At 34.3% G+C, this 10,443-nt stretch overlaps 1 long non-coding RNA gene across 1 annotated transcript; it reads left to right on the forward strand.

Annotated features, from left to right (window-relative positions):
• The first annotated feature begins 188 nt into the window (after window positions 1-188).
• Window positions 189-2,126, forward strand: LOC125249257. The gene is made up of 3 exons (XR_007180523.1): window positions 189-572; window positions 1,015-1,170; window positions 1,255-2,126. It is a non-coding gene; the product is annotated as an uncharacterized LOC125249257 (long non-coding RNA).
• Window positions 2,127-10,443: the final 8,317 nt, after the last annotated feature.

A 10,443-nucleotide genomic window follows, 5' to 3' on the forward strand; every position in this document is an offset into this window, starting at 1 on the left:
TTTAGAGTTATATAAAATGTTTCTTATGATCTTACATTCTATTGATTTAAAGTTTATGCTTAACCCTTTGACATTATTTTGTCATACACCATATAGTGTTTGTACAATGTTTTATTCTTACATTATAAACCAGACATGAAATGTGTCACTTTTAAATAAATAATAGTTTATTAATTATTATTAATTAATGGATTAATGCAATAAGAGTCCATCTAAATTTCAATATTGCATAATAATATAACAAAAAAACATAACTATTGTAGCAAAACCTCGGTTGATGCCTGGTTGCCATAGCAACCATGTTTTTTGTTTTATTTATTTAACAGTAAAATATAGGCCAGGCTACAGATTGTAACACCTTACATTTTTTTAAATTAATTAAAATAAATAGATAAATAAATAAACGCAGTACTTACCATGAAAAGTCAATTGTGTTGCTGGTCTTAAAACGGTTACTTTGTTGTCACAAAAAAAATCCGTTACTTTGTTGCTTGCGCGTGCTCGAGGACACACGTCAAACACGCTGTGAATTCCGGAGAACAGTGCAACTGCGCCGTCTATTGGTGAATCGGGTAAGTAAAGTTTAATTTTCCATCAATTAAAATACTTGAACCTAAAAAAGACACCTTGGAACAGTAGTGTATTGAAAAATAAGGATAAAATGCCGACTGTTAAATTTCTCAACAGAGTTAACTGTAGGCAAATATGTTACCATGGAAACATTAAGCAACAATGAAGTTAACGGTTTTGTGTTGCTCGCTATTCAGACAAATGATTAAATCAATCTATCTATCAATCTATCTATCTATCTATCTATCTATCTATCTGTGTTTCTATCTATCTATCTATCTATCTATCTATCTATCTATCTATCTATCTGTGTTTCTATCTATCTATCTATCTATCTATCTAAATATCTGTGTATCTATCTATCTATCTATCTATCTATCTATCTATCTATCTATCTATCTATCTATCTATCAGCTTAAAATTGTAATATTTTTGCCATTATAGACAAAATGTGGGCATTAATTGAATGGACCGAAATGGAAGCCTCTCTGGACATTGTTAAAAGAGAAGAAATTCTTCAATCTGTAGTTCATGAAGGGGATATTGTTGATGTTAAGTATGAAGATGAGAGCTCTCCTGCAGTTATTCTCAAAATGAATGGTGAGATTGGTGAATGAGTAAATGCATATTAAATTTTTTCCTGGTTGAACTATTAATGTGAAATAATGAACCTTTCCTGTACAGAAAACAAGGACAAGCTACTGAAACGACTGAATCAGATGGAGTCAGAGAAAAGGCAGAAAGAAGTGGGCAAGCTGCCTGAAAAAAGAACAATAAAAAGAAAAAGAATATTTAGTCCAGAAAACACCCCATCATCAAGTCCGGATCAAGTCCAGAAGAGATTTAAAAAAGTAAAATCTAACTTCTTGATAAATTATATTACTGTAACATCTTTTACTGTTATTTTTTGTGTATCATGTGTTTTTGCTGTTCTGTGACTTTAATTTTGTCTCTCAACTTAGGTGGAAAAAACACAAAATGACACACTATTGCTTAAGAAAATAGAAGAAAAAAACAAAGAAAATGAAAAAAAAATAAATGATTTGAGAAAAGAAATCAAAGCTTTGAAAATAGAGAATCAGCAACTAAAGGCTCTGAACTTTAAATTGCAAAATGGTAAGCTATTTATCCATGGTTATATAGCTTTTGCTATGCATGAATGAGTTTATTTAAACATTGTTCTTCTTTATGTAGAGATTATTAACAAATTTGGAGAGTTGCTGCCTATCAGTGTAAACAAGCATGCTGTGCCAACCTCTGTAACAAGTGCAGCTTGCAGTGCTGCCCTTCAACCAGCCACCTCTTCACATCTCAGTTCTTCTGAACTTGACCATGTGAGAATACTATTTTTAGATTTTCTTTTCACACCACTTAAATAAGTCAATTCAGTTTGTGTGTGTGTATGTGTGTCTACTTAACCATATTTTGGGGACATTTTTTTACCCAGAAGTGATCAAAACCAGACAAAATCTTCAAAAACCTCACTTTAGGGATGTCCTCATTTGTAAAACTGGTTTAAAATAAAGTAATTAAAGTTTTTTTTTTTTTTTCAAATGTTTCCTGTGATGGGTAGGTTTAGGGGTAGGGGTAGTGTAGGGATAGAAAATATAGTTTGAACAGTATAAAAACCATTACGCCTATGGAGAGTCCCCATTTAGATAGCTAAGTAAACGTGTGTGTGTGTGTGTGTGTGTGTGTGTGTGTGTGCGTGTGCGTGTGTGTGTAACATACAGGTTTTCTTTTCTTACTGGCTAAATGTTTTGTGCCCAATATTTAATTAAGATTGTTTTAAAATATATGAATACATTCCTCTCTGGTTTTGTTTGGCAGCTGTAGTACCTTTATGGTTATTAGAAGAGCAAAAATTAAAATCACAAAATTAAAAATTTAAATAAATATGCACAGACTAAATTTTAATTGTAAGATGAATCTAAACTCAGTAATTGTCCCAAAGTATATTGATTTACCCCATTACAATAGTCCATTTACAGCTACTGTCATAAAAATACACTTACTTGTAGGTTTAAAATTGTACATAAGGCACATTTAATCTCCAAAATCAAATATTTTAGCGAAATGTATATTTTAGAATTATTGCGCTTCTATTGCATTCCATGTGTTTAGCGCGCAGCAGCGCTCGTTCAATGTGAAGTTTAGCCTCAAAATGGAAATATTATCATGACTTTCTAACATTTACAAATGGAGAATAAACTTGTGGAAAGTAAATTATGCACTGAGGAAAACACCATGTCTCAAACGCATAAAAAAGCACAAAATGTATGCTGTTTTTTCCTATGGTGGATCGATTTGATCCATGATCGACCTCTAGGGCTGTTTAAAAAAAGCGTGCACGCGAAATTATCTTGACTAGGTAAACCTGGATCAAATTAGTGGTACTGCGTGAACTTCAATTTCCTTTTATGAAACCGTTTTAGCCCCAGCTCATTTGTTAGGTTAATTCAAGTCAGGTTTTGGAGTTTAATCCTTGCTTTTCTTAGCATCTTTTATGAAACAGCCCTCTGATGAACACCAGCTAGTTCCAGGCTAGGAGATGAGCTTGACCAGCTAAGTCAGGCTGGGAGACCACCTGAAACCAGCCAACCAGCTTAGACTGGTTTTAGTTGGATTTTTCAGCAGGGCAGTCACACGAAAGTAATCAGATTAAATAATAAAATAAAGTGAGATATTTCAAAATAGAAAATTGAGTGTGTATCTTCTATAAACAGTGCCATGTCGTGGCATCTCCCTCCCCTTCTGTTTGAAAACACGGGGAACTGCGATTCTGCTTCGCTCTGATCCAATGAGTGATTGACAGCACTCTGATCCAGTGGCGTTGGGCATTGTCAGATTGACAGAAAATCTAGCCCTATGATGTTGGGGGGCACCAGGGATGGCCAATCATATTCCAGGGGGGGCTGGTGCCACCCCTCTAGACACACCCCTGGGTATGTATGAACGACAAAAGTGACAAAAGTGCTCATGAATTTTGAAGAAAAAAAAAAAAATTGTGGCCATTGAATGCATTTTGCATGAAAGCAATGAGAAATGATTCACAGTTTGGTCCACATAGACTTCTGTGTTTCACTGAAATGGCAGGCTTCAGTACTGACCGGTGCTTCTTATAAAAATAATAATGATATTTAAACAATTATATTGAGAGCATGTTTTTGCGGGACATTTGAATGACATTTTGAAATGTGGACATTTCATGAGTCCTCATATTTAAAATAGCTTTAAAAACATACTAAAGTTTTATTAAAAATGTAAAAATGCAGACAGTTTTGTGTGATGGGCAGGTTTAGGTGTAGGGGGACAGAATGTACAGTTTGAACAGTATAAAAACCAATACGCCTATGGAATGTCCTCACTAAGATAAACAAACCTGTGCGTGTGTGTATTAATTTACACCACACCCTTGAGACGTCGCAGGACTGTGTTCAGAAGTGTAACGGATGGTGTCATGGGTGTGGACCTATAAATCTAGCAGATCTCCGCTATTCACAGCAGTCTGACTAGAATTTAACGGTCTTCTACTTGACCTCAGCTACAGCAAGAAAGATGAACAAAATCATTTTCGGCTTCTTTGCAGTCATTCTGTATTTCGCAGCAGGTAAGATGCTTTTCATATATTATATATATATATATATAGCCTAGTGTATAAAATAGCAGTAGATTATTTGTTTGAATATTTCTGGTCAGTTTTTTTGTGTGGCGAATGAGCTCCTTTCATTCCACATCTATTCAGTCACTGTGGAACATGTGAATCTGTGAGTCACGAACATAATAAATTTAGAAGCTGTGGTTTATGAGTCATTCTCATCCGTAACATTGCTTTCAGTGATTTGAGCCTACAACAAGCTTTCACAAAGAAATACTCTTGATTTTTAGAACTTTTTATGTATTAATATAATTATATTTATTTTTCTATCATTATTTTTAAACTGGTTTATTTGTAGACAAAGGTCTCAGCTAATGAACCATGTAGTAAGGGAACAGGTTTTTCTGAAAATGTTTTTCTCTAAAAATGTACATTTATTCACTTCAGAACTTAATTTGTCCCATCCGACACATTTAAAAAGCATATTTTTTAATTTGATTCATCCAACAGCAGTATAAAGTCTTCAATTATGACAGAATGGTGTTCAGTAAAGGAGTTAAAAATAAATTAATTCTTACTTCTCTAACCTTTTTAATACTAAACATATATAATCATCGTTCTTAGGTAAATCAGACATGATATCATGCAGTTCAGTTGTTGTTTTAATATTTTAACACAATGAATTGAAAAATGAATAAGACATTTCTTTCAGAACTGACATAAACCTTCACCTGACGTTGTTAAATACTGACAGAGTTGACAAAAGTTCAGCTTGGGGCCAAATTTCAAATGTAAATGTAAATAGAATTGTGAAACAACATTTGAAGAATTCCCCATATGGAAAAAAACATTAGATCACATCATCTAGACTTTTTGAGAGCACTTGTCAACCATCAGACATAAAACCTGATGGAGTTGACGTCTAAAGCAGTTGACTTACTTTTTTGTATTGTTTGATATATTACAGATCTCAACCTTTCAATTAAAATGTATATTTTTAAATTTGTTGCATTTTTAAACACTTTGTTTGGCAGTTTTACATTGCGACCTCATGCTGAGGACAAGGTAAATTACATGTATTTTACAAGTATAGAGCATGTATTTAAATAATAGTAACAAAATTATTTAAAAATAAAAGCAATGAATGTCATGAGTATCCAGATTTCCTTTAGATGTAACTTTTAAAGTATTTTTATTATGATGAATTTATTTTTTTTAACATAAAGCAGGCATTTTGTCCCTTATCTCAATAATCAGTGCTATGTTAATGCAGTTTGTAACATGTTAATAGAACGTTATATTGGGAGGTCTGGTTTATTCGTACCCATTTGAGACCAAACCAGTTACATAGGAAAACTTGGCTGAACTTGTGTCAGTTTGGCTATAGACCACATTTCTGAATCTGAAAAAGTATCTGTCATATCTCTGCTAATAATTTGTAGAGTAGAATGGAAGTTAATTCACTTGCGCATTTATGTGCTCACGCTGTTTTGTCCATCATTTAACGCCATACATCACGAACAGTTATATTGCGAGTTATATTTGCTGTGTGAACTTCTTATATTTGCCTCAGTGTATTGAATGAGAGTGAGCTCGGGGGCAAGGAGCACAAGCTCATTTGCATTTAAAGCAACCCACCCACAAAAACGACTTTATTTTGCTCATACCCAAAGGCTATAATAAATGATCTGTGGGGTATTTTGAGCTGAAACTTCACAGATACATTCGGGGGCTACCTGAGACTTAAATTACATCTTGTCAAAAGGGGCATAATAATAGGTCACCTTTAAAAGTACATATGCTCCATGTAGTTTCTTAATTAATATGAAGTCATAATCTGCATTCACAATAACTATAATATCATTTTAATTGAGTTTAGCGCATCACACTGCAAAACACTCTAGGTGCTTCTCATACATAAATTGATGCTGCGTTGTTTGATCACTCTAATATCCAGCTCAGACATCACAAAGAAGACCTTTTATTAATATTATAGTTATGGACTACTTAATAACATTATAATTACCAAGAAAATGTTTGGATCGCTTTTCCAATTCAATCACCAAAGAGAAGAAAATTTATTTTATTCCATAATAATTTGTTTACATTGAATATTAATGAACATATTATATATTCAGCAAATTAACTATATACTGCAGCATATATTTGCAACGCTATACTTCATACATGCAATATACATTGTATTTAGTGAACCGGACTTCTTCTGCTCATTGCTATGAAAATCCACTCATAAATAGTGCCTGATGCTGCTCATAATTTTCAACCTCTGAAAAGCAAGCTCACCACCTTTTATTTTCCATATTTTGACTAGGGTGGTAACCAAGTGTCTATTTATTTTGCTAAGTATCAAACAACATTTCACAGCGTTTCAAATGAATATTTACTGTAACCTCCACCCACCCGACTGTCGGTGAGAAATTCTGCTCTAAGGAAGATCACATGATCATATCCCTAGAAAACAAGGTTTAGCGGATTAAGAAAAGAGACATTTCACAGAAAAGAGGGATGAACTTAGTAATTATCTGACATGTCACAATCAGGTCTATGCTTGGTTTGATCTTACAAAACCAAAAAAAATCTAAAGCACACTCTGTTTGTGTAACAAAGTGATGGTTAATGACTCAGATAATTAAAGCCTTTTCACCATGTCTACCCTATTGTTTTTATCCTACAGTATGATTTTGTTTAATTGATTCATATTTCAAAACCCTGTTAGTGAACTGTGACTGGAATTAGAACTTGAAAATAACTATTTCAAATATAACATGGATCATTCAGTATATGATATGTGTAGCTACTTATTGTGTAAGCTTGAGTAAGTGTGTATGGATGGGGTTCGTTTGCTATAGTTGGGTTTCAAATTTTCTTCAGAATTGAGCTTAATCAGATAAAAAAAAAGTCCTTGAAGGTAAAAAGGATTCATAAATATGAATTGTTTTTGTACATTTTTATATTGGGAGTTAATTACTGTATATTCAAATATGATATGCTCTCATATAAAGATAAACATGGGAGGGTGAGTGGGTGTGACCGAAACCCGCCTGTGTAGATTTCTCTCTCTCTGTGTAATACAAAGGGTATATTTGTACCTGTACATGTGTTCCAGATATTAAAGAATGTAATCTTAAAATGTTATCTCGTTTAAAAAAAATGAAAATTCTGTCGACATTTACTCAATCAATCCATGGGTTACAAAAGGAGACATTTAGAAGGAATAACCTTTTTTTCATATTTGGGTGAACTATTATTGTAGATGAACTGTGCTTCCAGTCAACTACATGTTTAAGTTTTGTTCAATTCTTCATCCCTCTGTTGCCTGTGTTTAGCACATATGTGTACTGTAGTAAAGAAACATGACTTGCACTCCTCTGAGCTAGAGCACATACTGAGAAGAGAAAGGATTGAGAAATGCTGAAAATGTTACTTATGTTGACAATTAGATCAGAAACAAATCTGCAAAATGGTGCATTAATGCTCTTACCTTTCCAGTAAAACAGGAGATTCAGAGAACTGTTTATTACTTTTTATACTGAAGAAACTTATATGCCTTTTAAAAAAGATTTTCATAAATTCCATGAGCGGTACCATGTCACTAACAGCTTCAAATGTTTCATGAATCTGCTCTCTCTCAGGTCAGGCCCTGCAGTGTTATGAGTGTAAACTGGGATTCGGGAGTCTTTGCTACACAACCAAAAAGACATGTGATGCTGGTCAGCAGTGCTTCAGTGGATTAGGGAACGGCTGGTAAGTTTATTCTGTTCAAAAGCTGTTGAACACCAACGTAACATTTTTTTGAAAGACGTAAATGTTCATTAAAGAGTCATTATTTTTTGCATCTCCTTAAATCGTAAGATTTAATATACTAAAACTGAATAATTCATTTTATTTTGGGGGATTTTAATTACTTGTTACGCTTTCCAGGGTGAAGAAAATTGTTAATGTGTGCATATATTTTTTCTGTTCTCAGACATTTTTTAAATTATATTTTAAAGCTTAATCTATTTTTTCTTGCATCTCAATTTCAGCTGGTTTTGTGGATATTAAGATGAAAGGATGTCTCGAAGTGTCCAAATGCAATACAACTGAACAGGTGAATTTCCCGCCTGACTCAAGCACAAAGATATACCAGATGATGAAGACGTGCTGTTCTACTGACCTGTGTAACTCGGCTCTGGGTCACTTCTCTGCTGTCAGCATGGCCTTCACTACCACCACTTCTGTGTTCATGGTCAAATTCCTCATTTGAGGAGGATTATTTCATCTCTCTCTCACTCACACACTTTTGTTTTTGTGAATTGTGGGAACATTCCATAGGCGTAATGGTTTTTATACTGTACAAACTGTATTTTCTCTCCCCCTACACTACCCCTACCCCTAAACCTACCCATCACAGGAAACTGTGCACACTTTTACTTTCTCACATAAACTCATTCTGTATGATTTATAAGCCTTTTGAAAAGTGGGGACATGGGGAATGTCCTAATAAGTCACCTCTTTTTGTAATACCTATGTCATACCCATCTCATTATACACATTTGTGTCCTGATATGTCACAAAAATGCGCGCGCGCACACACACACACACTCTTCAAAGACACTTATGACAACTTCTAGATGTTGTAGCCCATCAAGGTGGTGATTCATATCAAATTACTCCTAGTTTAATGACTCACACTTAGGTGGACATCACCATCTCACAGAAGGCATTGTATGTGTTGTGTTCTAGTGTCCTCATATTTGTGTCTGAATGGAGAGCAGTGATATTTAAATGTGACTGTAAACTGTATTTATTAAACAACACAAGACAGTGCTTTTGAGCCGTGTGATTCTTTTACTGACTATTCTTCTGCCAGGCATAAGCAATCAACAGATGATCAGTCCGACACACAAGTCAACTTAATCAAACACAGGGAGTGTCGAACCAAATCCACCACAGTATGTTTGTTGTATTTATCAGCGTATAAATGGACACAAACTTACCAGCTTACTCCCCTCATGCAAATGATTCCACTTTCAAACAAAGAAACCCTCCCGCCAGAGAATTGCACCTCAGAGGTCTGATTTCTTAAAAAGCCCCCACGTAAATCATCGTCTCTCTTCTGGTTCTTCTTTGTTCCTGCTGATACTACGGACTGCTCACATGAGATCCCACCCAGCTCCAGGCCTCATTCCCTGCAAGCCATGCGCAACTTCCTTGACAACAGGGTCAAAATAACGGCACAAGTTATCTTCATTTTCTTTATTCAACGCAGAAGATATTGATTACAACTTCAGCACCATCGGACCGAACCGTCAAGAATTTCTCCTGAGCCTGCAGATCTGGACGCTCCTCAACAGCTAAGGCATTTGCAAGTATCATTTGAACACTAAACAGATTTAGTATTAAGATTGTGAACCCCTTTGTTAACAAAGGTGCATCAAAGGGAGAAACTGATGGTTCTTCCAGCTGGTTAAATGATGCTTTTCATCGCTTCATTATCCTGTTATGATACAGTTCAATTAATTTCCACTCTCTCATTTCCTGTGTATGTGTGATTTGTATGTTTGTGTTTGTGTAGTCTAGCTATGTGTTCGTGATTTAGTTCAATAAAACTTGTGTGTACATTCTTGTGAGCTGATTTTGAAATTGATTTGGCCGAACAGACTAATGTAATATTGTAATATTAATTCAGCTACGTTAAGTTAATTTGATTAACTGATTCAAATATTAATGATTAATTTGCTTATATATGGTTGTCAGGTTTGTTGTTGTCTGATGTTTTGACAAAATCAATAAGGAAGAAAAATAAATAATCACCAACTATCTATATTTCATAGGTGTGTGTACATTTACTGAGAATTTGGAAAGCGAACACAGAAGCAATGGCCTGTTATCAGAAGAATAAAAGGAAAAAAACAACAACAGTGAATAAAATACTAGTGTAACATTTGTAACAACATACAAGAACACACATTGTGCTGTTTGTGTAAGGGTTTGAGTTGTGTTTTGTTCTGTTTAGTTGTTCATGTTTAGAGTTTGCCTTTTATTAGTCACATGTTCTTCTTTGTTCTCAGTTTCCCGCCACTTTTTTGTCTCCTTGGTTACAGATTGATTAGTGTTTGAGTTCAGCTGTGTTTAGTTAATTATCTCATTAGATCTTCAGTTCACTGTGTATTTAAGCCCTGTGTTTGTTCTGTTCATTAGTCAGTTCTCTGTTATGTTATACTGGTTGTTCTATTTGTTTTTATTAGTCAAGAGAGAGTTTTTGTGAGTAA

The sequence above is a fragment of the Megalobrama amblycephala genome, linkage group LG1 (genome assembly GCF_018812025.1).
Source record: "Megalobrama amblycephala isolate DHTTF-2021 linkage group LG1, ASM1881202v1, whole genome shotgun sequence".
Taxonomy (NCBI): domain Eukaryota; kingdom Metazoa; phylum Chordata; class Actinopteri; order Cypriniformes; family Xenocyprididae; genus Megalobrama; species Megalobrama amblycephala.